The sequence below is a fragment of the Pogoniulus pusillus genome, chromosome 21 (genome assembly GCF_015220805.1).
Source record: "Pogoniulus pusillus isolate bPogPus1 chromosome 21, bPogPus1.pri, whole genome shotgun sequence".
Lineage (NCBI taxonomy): Eukaryota > Metazoa > Chordata > Aves > Piciformes > Lybiidae > Pogoniulus > Pogoniulus pusillus.
The window spans coordinates 6,873,174-6,894,850 of record NC_087284.1 but is presented as its reverse complement, the minus strand read 5'-3'; the positions used below and the strand labels follow the sequence as shown (position 1 = coordinate 6,894,850).

The following is a 21,677-nucleotide window of genomic DNA, read 5'->3' as shown; positions in this document are numbered from 1 at the left end:
AAAGGCACTTTTCCTGATCTCCAACCTAAACCTCTCCTGGTCCAAGGCCATCTCTTGTTTATCACTTGTTCAGTTTGAGGAAGAGAAGGCTCTGAGAACACCTTATTGTGGCCACGAGGATGACCAAATGGCTGGAGCACCTCTCCTATGCAGACAGACTAAGAGATTTGGGGTTGTTCAGTCTGGAGAGGAGAAGGTTCTAAGGAGACCTTATTGTGGCCTTCCAGTATCTTAAGGGGATCTACAATAAAGCTGGGGAGGGACTTTTTAGGGTGTCAGTGATAGGACTAGGGGGAATGAATCTAAGCTAGAGGAGGGGAGATTTACATTAGACAATAGGAAGAAGTTCTTCACCATGAGGGTGGTAAAAGACTGGAACAGGTTGCCCAGGGAGGTGGTGGAAGCCCCATCCCTGAAGGTGTTTAAGGCCAGGCTGGATGTGGCTCTGAGCAACATGATGTAGTGTGAGGTGTCCCTGCCCATGGCAGGGAGGTTGGAACTAGATGATCCTTGAGGTCTCTTCCAGCCCTGACAGTTCTGTGATTCATACTAGGGAGAAGAGACCAAAGCCCACCTCACTAAAACCTCCTTTCGTGGAGTTGTAGAGAGCAGTAAAGTCCTCCCTCTGCCTTCTCTTATGCAGACTAAACAATCTGTTTCCTGAGCCATTTCTCATAATACTTGCTAATTTATTAGAAAATTATTTTCTAGAGGAAATGCCCTCATACATTACCAAACAGCAACTGCAGCCACTCGTTTTCAAACCAAACTCAGAAAGCTGAAATGTATTATTATTCATTTCAGCACACTCTGAAAGAACATCCAGTTTGTCACTGACCCAGCCTGTAAGAATATCACTAGAGGCCCATCACACTGTGGCCTCCCTTTCTGGCTCTATACATGCCAGAATTTGTTGATATGAGTTTAAAATGCTTGAGCTCTGCTTTGTGTTCCAAACAGCAGATACCTGTGACTTCTGGATACAACTGCTTCAAGACTTGCCTTTCTGATTTTAGACTTAGAATTCTATGATTCTAAGTCCAAAATCAGAAAGGAAAGAAATACTGATAACCAGTTTGGTTAGAAGCACATTAAAAAAACCCACAACAATAAAAAACAAAAACAAAAAAATCTCATTTTTCTGATACTTATAAAAACATTGCTGTAAGATCACAGAATATTAGATTTTGGAAGGGACCTCCAGACATCATCGAGTCCAATTTCCCTGCCAAAGCAGGAACACCTAGGGCAGTCTGCACAGGAATGCATCCAGGTGGGTTTTAAAAGTCTCCAGAGAAGGAGACTCCACAACCTCTCTGGGCAGCCTGTTCCAGTGCTCTGCCACTGTCGCTGTCAAAAAAGTTTCTCCTCATGTTGAGCTGAAATCTTCTATGTTCAAATTTGTATCCATTGCTTCTTGGCTTATTGCTGCACATTACTGAAAAGAGATTGGCCTCATCCACTTGACACCCACCCCTCAGATATTTGATAAGATCTCTCAGCCTTCTCTTCTCCAGAGTAAAGGGCCCCAGGTCTCTCAGTCTCTTTGTAGGGGAGATGCTCAAGCCCCCAGTCATCCTCATGGCTCTCCAAACATTAACTCCATCCCTCTTCTTTGTCCTTCCCTCCAGGAACACATGCAGAGCAAAGCCAACCGAGTGATTTATACCAGTTGGATTGACCTCTTTCCCAGGAAGGCAGGCATCAGAAATTCACCAAATCTATGGAGTTCTGGATCTTTCCTGTTTGTGCATTTGCTTGTCACCAGATCTTCCAGGGAAGTTACACAGAAAGGATTGGTAGATGCAGCACTCTCACCACTTTAAGGAGCTGTGCTCCTTGATAGCTTAAGAGGACACACAAAGTATGCTAAATTCAGGTCTGTTCAGGGACCACAAAGAAGAGTTGTGGTCTTAAAGCAGATAACTCTGGTTATCTGTTCTTTGCCCAATCAGCCAAAAATAAAATTCAAAAGTTCCTCCAACCTCTTAAAAAAAAAAAAGGTACAGATATTATGAATATACACAACAAAACAACTAAAAATAAACCCCCCCAATCTCCTTATTCAGCTAGAAATCACGTCTTTCAGCTAAGCAACAAGAGAACTCTACCACTTTACATGTAACAAATCTCCCCTACTTCCCACCAGACTGTATGAAAAATTAATTCCAATGCAGTTTTATTAAACAAACAAACAAAAACCAACAAAGCAGCAAACCAGCCCCCAAACCAATTCGTAATCCCCTGCATGATCTCATAGAATCAACCAGGTTGGAAGAGACCTCCAACATCATCCAACCTAGCACCCAGCTCTATCCAACCAACCAGACCATGGCACTAAGCGTCCCATCCAGTCTTTTCCTGAACACCTCCAGGGACAGTGCCTCCACCACCTCCCTGGGCAGCCCATTCCAATGCCAATCACTCCCTCTGGGAAGAACTCCCTCCTAACATCCAGCCTATATCTCCCCCGGCACAGCTTGAGACTGTGTCCCCTTGTTCTGTTGCTGGTTGCCTGTCAGAAGAGACCAACCCCACCTGGCTACAGCCTCCCTTCAGGTAGTTGCAGACAGCAATGAGGAAGGCCCTGAGCTTCCTGTTCTCGAGGCTAAAGAACCTCAGGAAAATGTTCACTTCTGTCCTGAGATAAAATGTCAGTACTTTCTCTCCTTGGCATCCATATTCCCTCAGTCAGTGTGAGAAGATAATGTATGTGGTTTGCTGCCTGCAGCTGGGGGAGATTGGACTCCATAGCCAGCCAGATCTCTGTAGTCCAATGTTCTGTTTTCTTGATGCTGAACATATCATTAACTCAATTGCAAGGAAAGATTACAAATGAATGTTGCTAAATTCATTGCTCACTAGAAAACAGAAAAAAAACAATCCTGAAGACTAATACATTTCACCAGGACAAGAATTTTTGCCTTGAAGTCCAAGACTAACATTATCTTGTTTGACTCTCTTCAGCATCATATCTTAATAATACATATGGATTTTGACAAGGTACCTGAAGGAGAGAAAGACGAAAGGTTGCTTAGCTTCAGGTCTGCTTCACTCCAAAAATGTGTCTAACCCTGATTTAGTCTAAAGGTAGATTATCACTTCAAGCCACTACCTTAAATAATGTTCAGAGAAGGCTACCTACTAGCAAGAAATCCATGAAACTTGTTGTTTACCATTCCCAAAATTCCATTTCTGACAAGCAGCTTTCCTTCCAAATTACATATTGTGTTGCTGCATGACTATGATAAACACATTAGCCAATCCCTCCAATTTTTAACTGGTTTTTTTAAAGCTATACATGTTTTCAGATCCACCCCTTAATCACCTGCTCCAGCTCTCCAACAATCACACAACGTTAGCATCTGGTAGCATAAGATGTTTTGCACAGGCACCAGGGATACCTTGCATAATGAGGCAGTGATTTCAAATAAAGTCTGCCAAAATAGCTACGAAAAATTGCAGAAAATCTCAAAATAGGCATCCTCAGGGGAGCAGGAGAGCAATGAGCTCTGTGAGTCGAGGTTTGAGTCTGACAAAGGTCAGAAATAAAACAATTTAGTTATGCATGATTATCAGAGGTCCCTTATTACATGCTACCATGTAAAACATTGCTAGTCTTGGCAAGGATCAGGCACATTAGTGAATCCAGAAAGACAGAGCTTTAGAATACAGAATCACAGAATGTTAGAGGTTGAAGTGACCTCCAGACATCATTGAGTCCAATCCCTGCACCAAAAGCAGGATCCCCTAAGCCAATCCATACAGGAATGCAACCAGGCAGGTTTTGAAAGGCTCCAGAGGAGACTCCACAATCGCTCTGGGCAGCCTGCTAGAATGCTCTGTCACCCTCACTGTAAAGAAGTTTCTCCTAATGTTGAGGTGAAACCTTTCACATTCCAGTTTGTAGCCATTGTTCATTGTCGTATTGCTGGGCACCACCCAAAAGAGATTGGCTACACCCACTTGACACCCACCCTTCACATGATTTATACATGTTGAGGAGATCTCATCTCAGTCTTCTCTTCTCCAGAATAAACAGCCCCAGGGCTCTCAGTCTCTCTTTGTAGGGGAGATGCTCAAGTCCCCCAGTCATCCTCATGGCTGTTCATTGGATGCTTTCCAGCAGGTCCCTGTCTCCTGAACTGGGGAGCCCCAAACTGGTCACAGAATTGCAGGTGTGGTCTCCCTAGGGCAGAGTAGGGGGAGAGCAGAAGCTCCCTAACCCTGCTGGCCACACTTTCCCTGATGGACCCCAGGATACCATTGGCCCTCTTGAAACTTTCTTTTGCTGTTAAGAGTCTCTCATTTACAACAGCTGAATATGTACTAAATTTACCTTAGAAAAAGCATTATCTGGCTACTACAGACTGAAAACTGCCAGTTGTGAAACATGACTGTTCAAGATTGCAACCAAAATAGCAGCTGACCTTTTGGGTGATAGAAATGCAGAGCCTAAGCCCAACATAATTTTTGGTCAGATTTAAAATTCTTCTCAGTTGTGCCCTGTAACAGGACAAGGGACTATGGATGTAAACTACAGCACAGGAAGTTCCACCTCAACATGAGGAAGAACTTTTTCCACTGTAAGGGTCAGAGCATTGGAACAGGCTGCCCAGAGACATTGTGAAATTTCCTTATCTGGAGATTTTCCAACCCTGTCTGGATGTCTTCCTGTGAGACCTACTCCAGATTCTATGGTCTTGCTCTGGCAGAAGCGTTGGACTTGATCTCTGAGATCCCTACCAACCCTTAAGATCCTCTGATCCTGCAACAGCTGATATATTAAAAAAATGAAAACCAACACACTCATCACCAAAAAAACCCACACAAAACAACAACAAAAAACCCCACAACCACAAACAAACAAAATAATCAACAAAAAAATCCAAGCAAGGAAACAAAAACCTAAAACAACCTCAGCAAAGCAACTACACCACCAAAACAAATCAATCAACCAACCACAAAACACTTCCAAAACAACAAAAGAACCAACTAAACTCACCAAACCTCACAAAAAAAGCCCCAAACTTCCCAAAGTAAGACAAAGTCAACAAAAAATCCCCTCACAAAACACCACAGGTGAAAAAAAGAAGGAAACAAACAGCTTTGAAGGAAAAGTGTTTAAGTACTATGGTTGCTTTCTGTGGCAGGAAGAACAGGGGGTGTACATGAAACTCTGCTTTTTCTCTTCTTTTATTACTTGGTCCAATAGAAAATAGAAGTTTTTTTCCCTTCAAACTCTGCCATAATATATCCTTCAGAGCTTGACAAACACGGCAACATTAATATGACATAAAGGAAAGCAAAAAGCAAAGCTTTGCAACAGCTTAGCAGAAAAGCAGAGGGGGAAGCTCTTGAAGATCTGTCATGATGGAGAGAATATGAACAGTTTAGGGTGTTTTGGCAAAACTTTTAGTTTTATCAGGCTGTCTATCAACTATGAGACTAATTCTCCCAGGTACTGTTCTCCATAGCTGTATATACATATGAAAAACAGCTGAAAAAACATGATGTTCAATTAATGAAGCATGAACTATGAAAAAATCCACGCTAGGCTGCACATTTCCTTCTCTGGTGTTAATTAACAATGAATATTAATGAAATATCACAAATTATTAATCCACGAAAGCAGCTTTGCACTCAGGGCTCAGCGTACAACCAAGTAGCCACTCATTAAGTGTACTGCAGTGCCTCTTTGCCCAAGGAAGTGTACAAATGCTCTTTTATTCATAGTTAAATTAGTATATACAGCATCAGCCAGGAACATTTGGTTAATCATTATGGTTCAGATAACAAATGAGAGCTCATTTTATGCTGTGATAAAACAATTTGTGCTGGTGTTTCTGCGCCTGAAAATGTCACACTAACCTGTATGGATTTTAGTTCAGGTGTAGCAATCCTGTTCCACCATGATATGAAAAACAGCAATGCAAGGTTTGGACTTCTGCCACTGCATAAGGAGACTACTGTCAGCCTTCAGCTGCCACCTGACATTGAACATTATTTAACATAATCAAACCCGTAGCAAATAAGGGCATACCCTAGTAAGCATCTGGCCCAGCTTCAGTCTCCAAAACAAATGCACTGTTTTGGAAGACCATGCAGGGCTATTTCCTGTCCTCCCTTCCATTCCCTCAAAGCACTCCAACACAGAGCATTGTTGTGGGAGCAGCATATGGTACAGCGAACCAAACATTTCACAGGACCAATCTGAAATCTCCTTGCTGTGTTATAGCTTCCAGTTTCGAGTCTGCCATCATTTCCATGTGGTTTAGATTGTTCTCCCCTAGGTTAAACTGCCTACATTAATTATCTATGTGGAAGCTATCTGCTGCCTTTCCCCTCAGTTTTATAAAGGTTCATTTATTATCCTTTGCCACAAGCATACTTCTTGGCTTACTTCAGAGGTTACTGTCCAGCATCTGCAAGCTTAGAAGTTTCACTGTTCATTCTCTTTTCTAGGTCACTGCTGAAGTTAAATAAACCCAAGCCTATCAACAATCCTGCAGGACTCCACTGCTCTCCCATCCCCCCTCTCTTATCTTGAAAGACCCTTTGCCTTGCTTTAGCTTTCAGTACAAGAAAGGCTTTCCTCTAAAGCCATGTATCAGAGTTCAGTATACCCTGACCAAGCTCCTTTTAGATATTCCATGTGTAGAGGGTATGATGTTTCTTACCAAACATACTTATCTGAAGATGTTTGGTGTTACAAGGGGTTTCTAACATCCCAAAGTGATCCAAAACATACTGAAAACACAATAAATGCAGCAGAACATAGCCATTGCTATATACAGTTCAACTGCAATACCAAAACGATTCCCATCAGCAGTCTTCTCTCTAAAATATGTTTCCTGTCATGATGCTGGGCATCTGAAGTCACTGGGACGTAGGTTGAAACCAGCTCAATACTGCTGTCACTCTCTTCAAGATAATCTTGTCAGGTTTTATACTCTGTGTTGGGTTGAACCATGTATTCACTCAATCACAGAATCAACCAGGTTGCCAAAGACCTCTGACATCATCGAGTCCAACCTATAACCCAACACCTTCTAATTAGCTAACCCATGGCACTAAGTGCCTTATCCAGTTTCCTTTTAAACATCTCCAGGGACAGTGAATCTATCACCTCCCAGGGTATCCAATGCCAATCACTCTTTCTGTAAAAAACTTCTTCCTAACATCCACTCCCTTCATTCTGATCTGGTTAACTCAGGAAGACATTTACACTGCCAGTTAATCCACTCAACTGTTGTTCATCAGCTTCTCTAGGGTTCATGGGGACATCAATTTTGCTCATCTTCACTGAGCATTTTTCCATCATAGGTGTTTATTCACCAAATCACATCCTGCCTCCAAGGGTTTGGTCACTCACAGCACAGTAATTGACTTTCTTCTTCATACCCACTAGATTCATTTATCCACATTCTACCATATTCATACAAAGGTTACACTGCTTGTTAGCATGGCAGGTTCTCCCTCTGCAGAAACCATGGTGAATCCCAGGCAGCATTTATCTATGTCATTGTATTTGTTATTACAGTTTCTGCCACTTTACCAGAAGTATACACCAGCTTCGTTGCTCTGTAACTGACAGGATGCCCTCTAGAGCCTTTTGCAGACAGTGTTGCAGTGGCAATATTCTACTTGTCTGATATAGTGGCTATTTGCACTACTGGGCTTCAGCCCAAGACATCTGAATTCCTTCAGAGTCCTCTAGTGAATACCATTCTAGCTTTAGCTGATGCCACTTGTCTATCAGATCTAATACAAGCCACACATTTACTTCAAGCTGAGCTGGCATCCCTGCTCTGTCTGTTAAAAAGGATGGGCCACTGGGAGTCTTTCCACCACCTACAGCAGCGAAGACCAGCGTGAAGCATTCCCCTTACCTCTCTGCTGTACCTTTGCTCTTTTGTCATTAAACAATACCACCAACTACCTACCTGGTTCCCTGGTTTTAAAGTATTTAAAGATTATATGTCACATTCCATATTTTGTGGGTTTTCCTGTTCTTATATGGAGATTTCATTCCCATCACTTCTTTTAAGGATGACCTTACAGTCTATTTAAACCGTCATTTACTTGGACTCGTCTGCAGTTTCTTGCTTCAGTTTAAACTCAGGTGATCTACACCTCAAAGCTCTGCTCAGTTCTTAAGTTTCAGTATTCCTCTGTAACCTTTCTTATTCAGTACCATCTGCTTGACTCCACTATGGTTGCAAAGTATTCCATGCTTCCTGTTAATTTTCCTCTTGTCCAGAAAGTTTCCAGAGTGCTTCATATAATTAAATCTCCCCCATGCATTTTAAGAGACTGGCTTTATGGACTTTAACTAGCCCTATCTGGCTATCCACACAGAAGAAGGAAAGCTTAATAAAGTGAGCCTTGTACTACATATTTCTGAGGAAACTGTTGACCAAGAAAGCATCCTGTACCTTGTAATAGTCACACTTTTTTCTCCTGTATTTAGACACACTAAAGAAAACCAAGTCAACTCAAGAGTGCATACCACTTATGTAATCAGACAAGGTTAGGGGCTGGAAGGGACCTCAAAAGATCATCCAGTTCAACCCCCCTGCTAGAGCAGGATCACCTAGACCAGACCACACTGGAATGCATCCAGGTAGGTCTTGAATATCTCCAGAGAGGGAGACTCCACAACCTTCCTGGGCAGCCTGTTGCAGTGTTCCATCACCTTCACAGTGAAAAAAACTCTCTCATGTTTACATGGAACATCCTATGCCTCAACCTCCACCCATTATCCCTTGTCCTGTCATTGGGCATCACCAAACAGAGCATGGCCACATCCTCTTGGCACTCACTCTTTACATATTTATAAATATTAATGAGGTCACATCTCAGTCTCCTCTTCTCCACACTAAAGAGCCTCATCTCCCTCAGTCTCTCTTCATAAGGAAGATGTTTCGTTCCCTTAATCATTTTCACAGCTCTGCTCTGGACTCTCTCAAGCAGTTCTTTGAGGCTCTTCTTGAACTGAGGGGCCCAGAACTGGACACAATATTCCAAATGCAGCCTCACCAGGGCAGAGTAGAGAGATGAAAACCTCTCTTGACCTACTAACCACAGCCCTTCTAATACACTCATATATGCACATAGTAGGTTACTAAAGCAAATCTAGCTACATCAGTAAACAAATCACACAGACTCTGCCTCCAACACCTTTGTCCTAGGCCTTTAACTTGTAAACATCCCTACCTGCTGCTATAGAGTACCTATTATCAAGCAGCCATGAACGGCATCTCAGCTGGAGATGGCAACTGCCAAGAGAGTAGCAATGAGAAACATTTGTTCAGTCATCCGTCAGTTGCATCTGTCTGGGTGAGCACTTGTCTACTCCAGCAGCCATTTACTTGAAATTCATGGAAAGCATCTCTAGCAGTGAGTTCTGTGGATAAGAACTAGCTGTAAATTATAGAAGACACACTATGCAAGGAGCTACTCTCGCTCACTTTTCTTACTGCACTATGGAATCTGTTTCTGCTTCCCGGTCCAATGTTTTACATGGCACACCATGCAGAACAAGGCCTCAGGCACAGCAGGGAGGACAGAGTTTTCTCAGGTTTTAGGAGTTTCCGAAGAATGAAATTAAACAAAGCCCAGGCTTGCTGGCTTAATGGTACAGCTAGGCAGTGATTTAACCATCCTGACATGCCTACAGGAGATGCAATAATTAGTACAAGCCAGTCCCTGCAGCTTTCTCTAAAGAAAAAGACAAATAATATTTAGCCTCTAGAAATTCCAAGATTGTTATCCTGTTATTTCCAACAGGCAGCTTTAAGTACAATACTTCGGTAGTCTAGAAGGAAGTTTATGAAGTGTGGGGCAGATATGACAAAGTCTGTGCTCTGATTCTCCACAAAGGCATGTGGAAGAGTTGGCTAAAATAGAAATACAGTGAGGATAGAAGGGAAAATGAATTAATATTTAAGATTCCAAACAGAGTTCATGGGTTTGAAGCAAAACTGCTTTGCACTCTATTCTTCCATTCTCAGTTTTATTTCATTGCTTTTGTTACTTAAAGGAAAAATAAAGTGAAATTTTATTAAACTTACCTGAACTAACTTTTAAAGTCATTCCTCACAAAAAGCCTGGCTTCATAGTAAAAAAGTAGTTTAATCAAAGCAACAGATTTGATAGTTCTACTAACTTCCCTAAATTATATACACACTCCTCCCCCCTCCCACCCCAAAAAAAGTAATTTGAAAGGGTTTATTTTGAGAAAAATACCTTTGAAAAGAGGTATGTTTAAACCAACAAGCAAAACACTACTGATCCTTGTAGTTTTGTCACTGAGAATGAGAAACCCAACTGTAGTAGAGTCAGTAAGAATATGTGGTCAATACAAACCCAGTAATGTTAACTAGCCAAGCAGTACAGAGATCACAGAATCATTGAGGCTGGAAGACCTCCGAGATCATCAAGCCCAGCCCATAACCCAACACCACAACATCAGCTAAACTATGCCACCAAGTGCCACATCCGATCTTTTCTTTAAGACCTCCAGGGATGGTGACTCCACCACCTCCCCGGGCAGTCCTTTCCAGTGCCTAATCAGCCTTTCCATGAGGAAGTGCTTCCCAATATCCAAATTAAACCTTCCCTGGTGCAGCTTCAGACCATGCCTTCTTGTCCTGTCATTGGTTGCCTGGGAGAAGAGCCTGACTCCCACTTGACTACAACTTCTCTTCAGGTAACTGTATAGAGTGATAAGGTCTCCTCCAGGATGAATACCCTCAGTTCCCTCACCCTCTCCTCATCAGACTTCCCCTCCACTCCATTCTCCAGTCTTGTCACTCTCCTCTGGGCCTGTGCCAGCCTCTCAATATCCTTCTTGCAGAGGCCTCATGAGTGCCAGTACGGGGGGCAGAATTACATCCTTAGTCCTGCTGACCACACTAGTCCTGATAGAAGCAAGATGCCATTTGCCTTCTGTGCCACCTGGGCACACTGCTGGCTGATGTCCAGCCACTGTCATACAGCACCACCAGGTCCCTCTCTGCCAGGCTGCTCTCCAGCCACTCATTCTCCAATTTGTATCTGCATGGGGTTATTGTGGCCAAAGCATAGGACCCTACACTTGGTCCTGTTGAATCTCATAACATTGGCCTCAGCCCATTGATCCAGCCTGGCCACATCTTCTGCAGCATCTTCCTACCCTCCAGGAGACTGACTTTCCCTCCCAACTTGGTGTGTTCCATGATCTCTACTTGTCATGAACAGCTGAGATACATATAGAAGGATACAATTATTGAACAATTTGAGTGACAGCTGATCCAAAGCTCATTCCAAAATTACAAGCTCTATATGAACTGTGAAGTAGGGAAAGGACTACAGCACACAACGAAGGGAAAATAGTAATAATATCAGTAGAATGATCATCTACTGGATGGAGCTAGATTGGGTTGGGGTTGGTTGGGCTGCTGTTCCTTTCCCCATTCCTGTCTGTTGGCACTATTGTTCCCTTTCCCATCCCCATCTGTTGACACTGCTGTTCCTTTTCCTCTCTATTTTTGATATTTTTGGGTGTTTTGTTGTTGTTTCTTGTTTGTTTTTAATTCGTTGGTGGTTTTTTTGGTTCCTTGTTTTAAAGCAGCAATAATGTGCTCGGGACAGTGACACAGCTTAGAGCCAAGAAGCCCCCAAGTGAAGGCTCCTTGTTCCCTTTCTGGCCAATGCACACTATGCCCTCATTAAGGCACAGTGCATACAAATGCTCTGAGCCACAATCTATTGATACAAAATAGCAAATTAAAAAAGACAGTCTAGCTCCCACTTTGATCATGCCTGCAAAAAAAATCTGACCTCATGCAGCATGTTTGTATCAAGAGAATACTATATCCTAAGCAAACTCTTGCAAAGATAATGATGTTAAAAGTCTCAATACATTTCACGTTGATGCTTATTATTTCATCTTAACTTTAAGTACTACCACAATTAAAACTTCATTATCAGCTATCAATTGACCAATCCCTGAGTCCCAATCCCTCCAATTTGCACTCTTCCTTTCAGTTGCATAAACATGTTATGTGTCTATTCAAAAGTGAAATACCTAATGGGAGCAATTAAAACTTTAACAAATCAAACACCTAGCAACGAAAATCCAGAGCAACAAGCAAAAAAGCAACCAACCTCCTCTCTACCTCTTCTCATATAGTTTCCTTTGAAATTCCTGGGAAAGCAAAGCAAAACCTGGGACATGCAGGAAATTCATTAATTTGCTGCTGCCCCTTCGTAGGGATTCATTAGTGGGCAAAGGAAAGCTGGCAGCAGGTATGGGACATACAGTTGCTGCCTGAATCTCTAACCACAGGAAATCTGAGCTGACAAATTAAAAACAAACAACTTCTGTCTGCCTTTTCCTATTGGATTTCTATTCTTGCCTAGTTAAGTTCCATAATAGCTAACCAATAGGAAAAGAAAACAGCAGAAGAAGGAATTCATTGAAATGGTAGTCACTGCCTGCCCCATCCCAGACAACAGAATGTTCAGGTCAGTGTCAGAAGTTGAAAGCAAGTTTCATGTTATATCCAAAAAGGCCAATCATGGTTAATCTCTCGTGCAGCAGAAGCATGAGAAATATCAGAGTAAACTTCATAAACAAACTTTTAGTTTGTTTCATCCTTTAAAGACAGTTTTAAACACAGCCTCAGATGGATACAGCTCTTAAGAAAAAACTTTCAGACAGAGAGATTAGTACCCTTCACACTTCCACCTTCCTCAATACTCCTGCCTAGCTGAAATCTCTTGTGGCTTTTGTTTCAAATCTGATAAAGCAAGCTCTCATTTCATAATATGAGAGCACTGTTCAAAGTTGAGATATTATCAAGCAGAGAAAGAACAAACAAATTAAACCCAGAACTCTCTCAATTATCATTGTAACACACAGAAAAGTTTATCATTTTACCTTTGAAAACAAAAAGCCACCCCAAAACAAAACCACTAACAAAGTAGTTTATTTGCAGAAGGAAAAATGTGAGTGGTTGCATAAAAGGAAAAAAAAAGAATCCAAATTAAGAGCTATTCAAAACTAACAGAGGCTGACTCAAAACCATATCCTACCATAATTGCTCAAAAACGATAATTACATTGACACAAGAGGTATTCAAACTGCTGGTGAGGGAGGGCATTTGGAGATGCTCCATGAGGATATTTTCCCTGCTTGAGTAAAGGGGAAGGTCTCAGAAAGGAGAAACTGAAACAAATATCCTCTTTTGCTATCCAGCATGCCACATTTGACACTACCTTTTCCAAGCTGTCCTCTCTCTCTTAAACAAACAATGGCATTTCAAAATAAGCTCTGCATCTAGATTCAGATTATAGAATCATAGACTCAACCAAGTTGGAAGAGATCTCCATCATCCAGCCCAATCTAGCACCCAGCCTTAGTACCATGGTGTAGTTGATTGGATAAGTGCCTCATCCACTCTTTTCTTGAACTCCTCCAGGGATGGTGACTCCACCACCGCCCTGGGCAACCCATTCCAATGCCAATCACTCTCTCTGCCAACAATTTCCTCCTAACATCCAGCCTGTACTTTCCCCAGCACAACTTGAGACTGTGTCCCCTTGTTCTGTTGCTGGTTGCCTGGCAGAAGAGACCAACCCCCACCTGGCTACAGCAACAAGGTCCCCTCTGAGCCTCCTCTTCTCCAGGCTAAACAACCTCAGCTCCCTCAGCCTATCCTCACAGGGATTATTTTCTTCCCTGCCTGTAACTAGATTATTTGGGAGCAATTCCCTTTGTTATGGAACAAAACAACTGACAGTAGTCTGGAGAGGAGATTGAGAAGGGATCTCATTAATGTGTACAAATATACGAGGCTATTGTCTCAGGAAGGAAGAGACAGAGACAGCCTTTGCTCACTTGTGCCCTGACAGGACAAGGGGCAACAGATGGAAACTACAGCACAGGAAGTTCCACCTCGACATAAGAAAGAACTTTTTGACTGTAAGGGTCAGAGAGCACTGGAACAGGCTACCCAGAGAGGTTGTGGAGTCTCCTTCTCTGGAGACTTTCAAGACTTGTTTGGATGCATTCCTTTGTGATCTGCACTAGATTCTGTGGTCCTGCCCTGGCAGGGGGGTTGGACTGGAAGATCTCAGGAGGTCTCTTCCATTCCCTAACATCCTGTGATCCTGTAACAGTTCAACCTGGAGTGCTAGGTTATTTCTTTGACACAGTTATCTTCTGTTATCTCCCTAATTCAACTTCCTCTTTCAATTGTTTGGTTGTCTTCACATGAAAGAAGCTGCATGACTGATGTCTTGTTTGGATGTCCAGGGAGGATATCTGAGCTAGAGTTGCTGCTGACTTGAACTTAAGTTTAGAAAACTGTGCAGGACTGTTAAAAGTAGTGCAGATTTTGGGATGAGAACACCCAAAAGAAGAAATCTGTCTCTATACAAGTAGTTATCTCCACCAGTAGGATACTGTTAGACTTTGTCCACAGTGAAGAATCAATGGCATTGGATATATAACATCAGTTAAAAATTTCATTGAAACAATCTGCTTCTTATTTCTGATTATTTAGTCCAGTTAGAAACTATTTATTGCACAACCTTTAGTTCCTCCTGTTGGTTTCATCACATCTGCATTTCTCTGTTTCCAATAAATATGGCTAGCAGGCTACCTGCTCTCTTAACTAGGTTCATTAGACAATATTTTTAATCCCCTTTTCAACTGTTGTTTGGGTTTTTTTAAGCCTGTGTTAATGCTTACCTTGTTCTGGTGAATTATTTTTTTACTTAATCATTGTAGCATGTAAAATCAGTCAATCATTCCTCAGAATGAAGCTGGGTGCAACCATTTATTTTTCTCATCCAAAAAAAAAAGTCTGTTCAAGTGTGCAGCTGGCAGTCTTTAGCATCTCTGCACATCTGTGCAGCAAATAAAACTCTCTCCAATGGCAAAATAAAAAGAACTCAACACCACTAGTTCTGGTATTATCACAGATTTTACCATGATGCATATACATAAAGGGACAATTATGATTATTTGCATAATGCAACATAACTTTTTTAGATTTTTCTGGCTTTTTACTGCTTGGCTTAGTAATTTCAGTATTCTTTTGCATATTGCTTGTTTCTAGCAATTACCCCTTGCTAGAAAAATGTTAGGCTTTTGTGTTATTTGATTTGGAGTGGAAATTGGGGGGGGGGGGGGGGGAGGGGGAAGAGAAGGATTATCATGCTTATTCTCACAGCAATTCATTTATTTACACACACAAAGTCCTATTTCTCTGAACAGTCACGAAAAGCATACATAATCACAGTATTGTCAGGGTTGGAAGGCACCTCAAGGATCATCCAGTTCCAACTTCCCTGCCATGGACAGGGACACCTCACACTACATCGGGTTACCCAGAGACACATCCAACCTGGCCTTAAAGACCTCCAAGGATGAGGCTTCCACCATGTCCCTGGGGAATCTGTTCCAGGGTCTCACCACTCTTCATGGTGAAGAACGTCTTCCTAACATCCAATCTGAATCTACCCACTTCTAGTTTTGCTCCATTCCTCTTAGTCCTATCACAACCTGACACCCTAAAAAGTCCCTCCTCAGTTTTCTTGTAGAACCCCTTCAGATATTGGAATGTCACAATAAGGTCTCCTTGGAGCCATCTCTCCTCCAAACTGAACAGCCCCAACTCCCTCTGTCTCTCTCCATAGGAGATGTGCTCATGTGCTCCAGCCCTCTGATCATCCTCATCATCCATGCCAACCTTTCCCTCTGTAAGCTTGGTACAGAGTTTCCTCCCTCTTCATATCCTGTTCTGAAAACAAAAAAAACCCAAAGCCACAAAAAACCCCACACAAAACAAAGAAAATCACCACAACAGTAAAACCAAAACAAACAGAAAACCACAAAATAAACCCAAAACCAACCTATAATCCTGCTTTTTTCCACATTCCATAGAGATTATTTTGCTAAAAACATTGTCACTTTAAACTACATCCACAACCAATTCCTGTTCCTGGGAGCTCATGATTTGTAGATCTTAAATTCTTAAGTTCTAGATTTTCTTCAAGACAACTTTATGGAAGCAATTCAAAACCCAGCTGGCAACTGCAGCAAACAGGTAAACTACTTAATATCACAGAAGGTTAGGGGCTGGAAGCGACCTCAAAAGATCATCTAGTCCACCTCCCCTGCCAGAGCAGCATCACCTATAGCAGATCACACAGGAACACATCCAGACAGGGATCTAAAAGGGAGCATTAGACAAGGGAAAAGGAACCTTACGTCCAAACTGAAGTGCAAATATACACAAGCACATCAACCATTCCATAAGCTGTTACACCATTATTGAGGCTAGCCCCGTGCCAAGGAGCCACTACCCTAGCTAGAGCTGAACAGCTGTGTTTTTGTTGCCACACACAGGCAGGAGTGAACTCCTAGCAGCAGATTATCCATGTTCCCTATCAATCAGTCGCTTTCCATGAGACTGAACAAAGACACCTGATCTTGTTGTTGTCACAGCCTTGTTCCACTCTGTCACATCGCTTTCCTGGCTGCTTTTTGATTCAAGAGCTATAGAGCAGGGCAATACAGAGTTGCAGGAACGAGGGTATACACTGCAAAAGCTATTTGCTTGATGTAAAGAGATCTGTACTTTGAGCCACATGTAGTATTTGTCTTTCTCCTTCTCCTCAGAGAACTTACATTAAAAAAAAAATAAAGTTTGGTTATTTTTCCTCCACTGCTGAACATTACAAAAATGCAGAAGTCAATTATTATTATATAGCATTGTATTTTTATACCTAATCCTAATGGATGGAGAGCAGCCCTGAGGAAAAGGACCTGAGAGCCTTGGTTGATGAAAAGCTCAACATGAGCCTGCAGTGTGAGTGCAGCCCAGACAGCAACCACGTGCTGGGTTGGAGCAAGAGAAGCGTGGCCAGCAGGGCAAGGGAGGGGATCCCGCCCCTTTACTCTGCTCTCGTCAGACCCCACCTGGACTACTGTGTAGTTTTGGACATGGAACTGTTGGAGCCAGTCCAGAGGAGGCCACAAAGATGTTCAGGGCTGGAGCATCTCTGCTATGAGGATAGGCTACAAGAGTTGGGGCTCTGCAGCCTGGAGAAGAGAAGGCTTTGAGACTTCTTAGTGGCCTTCCAGTATCTGAAGGTGACTACAAGAGGGTTGGGGAGGGACTATTTACAAGGTCTTGTAATGACAGGATCAGGAGTAACAGGTTTAAACTGGCAGAGGGGAGACTGAAATTAGACGTTAGGAAGAAGTTCTTTCCAATGAGGGTGGTGAGACACTGGCACAGGTTGCCCGGGGAGGTTGTGGTTGTTCCCTCCCTGGAGGTGTTCAAGGCTAGGTTGGATGAGGCCTTGAGTGACCTGTTTTAGTGAGAGACATCCCTGTCTATGGTGAGGTGTTGGAACTAGATGATCTTTGAGGTCTCTTCCAACTTAAGCCAGTCTATGATTCTATCCCACACACTCCTCATACAGGACACAGGATCACAAAGAGAAGCATTCAGAACTTTGAAAACTTAAGACAGCTTTTTAGTCCTTGTTTCCTCCCTGCATGTATATTATGACTCAATTTGTAATTACAAACTATTTATTGTCTGCAAGATCCCTGCTTAAATCAGAAGCTCAAGAAGGATAGCAAATGCTTGCTGGTTGACTAGTCAATATTTTACTTCCTATTCATCACTCATTTTGTGACCTCAAGCTTTAATTACTACCTGCTGTTCCAGCCCTGCTATGAAGACAGAATTATTAATTCCCTTAATAGATTTTTCTATAGCTCTCATTATTCTGGCATCCAAATACCTCACAAAAAAAAAGAGGAATAGCTAGAACAAGTCATGAGATGAAAGAAATATTTGTCCTATTTTATAGTCATGGAAAGTAAAAGAAATGTAGGACTTCAGACACCTAGAATGGTTTCAGATAAATGCTCATACCTTTACATAACCTAGTTTCTTGCCTCTCCATAGAGATCACAGAAGGTTAGGGGCTGGAAAGGACCTCAGAAGACCATCCAGTACAATCCCCCCTTCCAGAGTAGGATCACTTATACCAGATCACACAGGAATGTGTCCAGATGGGTCTTAAATAGCTCCAGAAAGGGAGACTCCACAACAGATACTTTGAACCGTCTTATCGCCAGGCCTTGTTAGCTCCCCTACGTGAAGACCACCTTTATTACAGAAATGGACTTTCTCCACAGCAAGATAATTGCACCAGATCACATCTGATTCTTATGGATATTTTCTCTGCAGTTTCCTGGGTGACTAATTAAATATCTGGCCTTATGATACAGCCTGACAGTGAAGGTACTGTTTTATTATTCTTCTCCTAAACTCTATTGGCCATCCACTTCCACAGACTCTTAAGCCCTAAGAGCTCTACTTTGACAACAGAGTTCTGCTGATGCTAATCTTCTTTCCTGAATATTTTAAGATACTCTTAAAAATTCAAGAAGTTCCTTGTGATAAATAGCACTGCTTTCTCTTTCTGCTTGAAGTATTTACCCTTCTCTCTCACCCCCTTGAAGAAAAGGAGACATAAAAGAGGGACACTAAATAAAACAGTAATTCAGAAGAAACTAAGCACTACAGCTGAATGCCAGGCAGAACTAACACACAAAGTACTATTTATTAACATTACTGAGATATTCCTTTTATTTGCCCAAAGGGATGAAGTCAGTTTCACATCAAAGTACCCTTCCTTCCCTCACTCGTGCTCCTAAAAGGAAGCATGTTTGAGAAGAGTTACAACACTCAAGCTGTTACTTCAGGGAACAGCCATCAGCTAGAGAGGTCATCTGCTAGATTCTATCACCAACTTCTCCTCTCTCCCTTGTTTTTACAGCTGATTCTAGATCTTCAGTTCTAGTTAGTATGTAGATGTCTTGCACCAGGTTCCTCAGACCACATAATCTGTAAATAAGGTATCTCATGTTCTAACAAGAGATGTCAGACTTGAACACTTCCTTCAGGACAGGACAAGTCAGCATCTAGAACTACATACTCCTTATCTACACAGCCTAGCTATCTAGGCTTCACACCCAACACAATGGAGAGATGAACATGCCAGCTTACTTCTACAACATCATGAAACACCACAGACAAACCCATAAACTAGCAACTATATTTCAAACCAAAGGGCCAGGTGAAAAAATGCAGGCATACTCAAAACTATGAAGCGAAGAGCAAATTTGAGAAAGAAACCCAAAATCTGTAATTAAACCTTCTCAAAGCTTTCACAGAAGGTGTCCATTTTAAAATACAGGTGCACCTGAACATTAACCTAGTGAGAAATAATTCATTTTCCCTACCTTTTAGGCCAATAAGCATTTTCTTCTGCTCATCAAGGCATTCCCCTCCAGCCTCCTTAAAGTAAAGGAGAGAAATAGCAACAACAGTGCAGAAGTCCTCTACTCACTGCAGCAACAGCAAACAAAATGATTTCCAAGAGCCTCATCGGAGCAAAGACCTGTTAAATCCAGAACAGCACAGGTGTGCCCATAGCACATCTAATGAGCAGCACATGTTCTCACTTAAATCTCTTAATTTAAAGCCTCTTCTGAGCCAAAACAAGCTTGGGAAGGGAGATAACAGGCAATCAGTGACCTTGTCAGCCCAAGAAATCAAGGCTTGAAGTTGGTTTTATTGCCAGTACACTGCTAGGTTAGTATTTGCTGAGTGGTTTTTTTATTTGTTCAGTGGAGAAAAAGGGATGCTTTTATAGTCACATCATCTAGAGAGCATTTCTGAGAGTAACAACAGGGTGAAGGAAAGCTTTGAATTGCTGTGCACACTCATACTGATTTACCTTATGCTGTATCTCATTTGTTTGCTCTATTTGGAGGCTGAGAAGAGAATTAGGGCAATAGAAGCTGAATAAGCTTTGCCCTGTGTGTACCTGTGAGTTGTCCCATCTTGAGCATAACCCATGCAATTAAGTGATTACAGGCTTAGTCACATCATCAGAAGATATTTAGTCTTGTTCCACTGGCACACAGACAGCTGAAGCTCAATCAGCTTTCTGCCCTTTAAGCCTCTTGCTTTTCACACTTAGGCTGTAGCTTCTGATAATGTAAGGGAAGTACATCCCACTATGACCGAGAACCCTGAACTGTGATTAACAGGTGACTTTCTCCACCCTCTTCATTTACTTCACTCTTTTAGAAATGGAGAGAGAAGGACTGAGTACAGACTGATGAAGAGACAGGACAGCAAAACAGGGGCAAGTAAAATCTGAGAGCTTTCCCAAAGCAGGAGAAGGCAACCACATATATGATATGTGACCTTGCCTGAAGTATTTTTGTCCTCTTTTTTCCTCCTGTTGTAGGTTGAAATAACTCCCAAGATAAATTACCAGTCTAGCTCAGCTTTGGAAGCAAAATGAAGCAGTATTTACAAAAGCAACCCAAAATATAGAAGTATAAAATGCAATGAATATGTACACAATATATATTTACAGTTGAGAAACAACACAAGGACCCCCTTGAATTGTCCCCCATCCCTCTGGACAAGCCCAGAGAGGACTATTAGCAGCCTTTCCTTTCCCCCTCACAGACACAAAATGCCAGCAGAAAACCAGGGAAGAGATAAGGGAGCAATACAAAGCAGAATAGCGGAGAGAAGCAGCAAAAAGGAGAAGCAGCAGAATAGTTTATGAAGCAAACTTTATCCAAATCAGCAAGCACATGGAATGACGTAGACCTATCTGTTATTTTAATTTTGTATCCAATCCCTTATTTTATTTGCCTTTTACTATTTTCTACTCAATGTCTCTGGAATTTTCCTATTCTTTTTTACAACTAAGACACTAAGCTAAAGCACTTAGCTTCAAACTGTGTCACCTTCTTTAAGGGGTTTTGACCAGACCTTTTCTTAAAGATACCAGAATCATTTCTACAAAGGTACAGGAGATTCTGGAAGAAGACCTCTACGTGATGGAAGGAACATTTTACATCCTAAACCTAGCTTGCCTCACTACTGCCAAGCAGAAGGAACTGCGAAAGTCATATGGCAACCAGAAGTGCCTCTTGGGACCATCTGATCTGAAGAGAGGTCTCCAAGAAAACTGCTCCCATGCCATTGGTTTGCCTTGGCTGCCTCCTGCTACTGGGTGTTTGGGATGGTTAAGTTATGGAAAGGTGGCTAGTTTCCAAGGAATGCAGGGATAATTTTAGCATCTAATGTTAAAGAGGACCACATATTGCAGGGATTGCCACCCAAACTGTGAATGCTGTGTGCTCAAATATTGAATATGATGTTGGAAGAGGTCGAATTTCTGCTGTAAGAAGTTTCTGAACCATGGATTCTGCTAGAATGGAGGCTACAAATGCAGTTAACTTGGAAGGGATTACTTTTCCAGTCCTTGGTTCCTTGACACTTGGGAGATCTCATGGCATGCTATAGTGGGTCCCTGACTGTGTTAAGTTTACTGGGAACTAGAAGAAGCATGGTGGTGTAACCAGGCAGAGATATTGGTAGAGCTGGACTTGGTTTCATCAGAATTCCCTCTTTTCTTCCTTGCTTAAAGGAAGCACTTCAAATACACTGAAGTTATTTGTGTTTCTGGGTCCAAGAAATGCAGGTAAGAAGCTTACATCTCACAGATACCTACAGTCAGTTTTGAAAGGTCCACTAGGTTTTAAAGGTCCTAGTAAGCAAAGATTG

At 42.1% G+C, this 21,677-nt stretch overlaps 1 long non-coding RNA gene across 4 annotated transcripts in view; it reads right to left on the bottom strand.

Moving 5' to 3' along the window:
- LOC135184767 (uncharacterized) overlaps positions 1–19,427 on the bottom strand; it is a 353,179-nt gene extending 333,752 nt beyond the window's left edge. For all 4 annotated transcript variants that reach the window (XR_010306160.1, XR_010306157.1, XR_010306158.1 and 1 more), the window contains exon 1: positions 19,325–19,427. This is a non-coding gene — a long non-coding RNA (uncharacterized LOC135184767). The remainder of the gene's footprint in view (positions 1–19,324) is intronic.
- Positions 19,428–21,677: the final 2,250 nt, after the last annotated feature.